The sequence below is a fragment of the Quercus suber genome, unplaced genomic scaffold, assembly GCF_002906115.3.
Source record: "Quercus suber isolate HL8 unplaced genomic scaffold, Cork oak 2.0 scaffold_32, whole genome shotgun sequence".
NCBI classification, from domain to species: Eukaryota; Viridiplantae; Streptophyta; class Magnoliopsida; order Fagales; family Fagaceae; genus Quercus; species Quercus suber.
Genome location: NW_027069497.1, coordinates 631,574 through 632,251, shown reverse-complemented (window position 1 = coordinate 632,251; position 678 = coordinate 631,574).

The window sequence follows — 678 nt, the reverse complement described above, 5'->3', positions numbered from 1 at the left end:
TTTTTTTTTTTTTTTTTAAATTTCGGCCTGAACCGGCCGTATCGGCGGTTTCGGCCGATACGGCCGAAACGGCCGAAATGGCCGAAACAGCCGAAACGGCCCGAATCGAGCCGAGTCGGCCCGATTTGAGCCGCGTCGGCGCGAGTCGGCTTCGCCACGTGGCCGACGCGGCCCGACGCGGCACGGACACGCGGTCAACGGTGTCCGTGGCACGTCGGCGCACCCGTGCGTATCGGACGCGGGTGCGGCGCCTCTGGCGCCGCACCCGTGCTTTCCAGGCTATAATCAAATGATTAAAATGAAATGTCAAGTTGTTATTTGTTAAGTAGGTTTATGGTAACACGTTTTTTTTTTTTTTTTTTCCTCCAAACTTTCACATTCATATTACATAGCAAGATACACCTTTAACGTCATATTTTTTTATGGAAGAACCCCACAAGAATTTGCACACGGACCAATTCTAGACTCACCACAAGAGTACCTAACTAGAAAGATTCTCTCTTTTTCTTTATTTGAAGAAGATTTTTGTGAATGTATGAAAATTCGAAGTGAAAATCATAATTAAAACTCCAACTATAAGGGACACACTTATAAGTTGTGGAACACAGAAAAGGAGATGCACAGAAGCAAGATCTATAAAACATAATTTTCTCATAAAAACTTCTGATTTTCAAATTC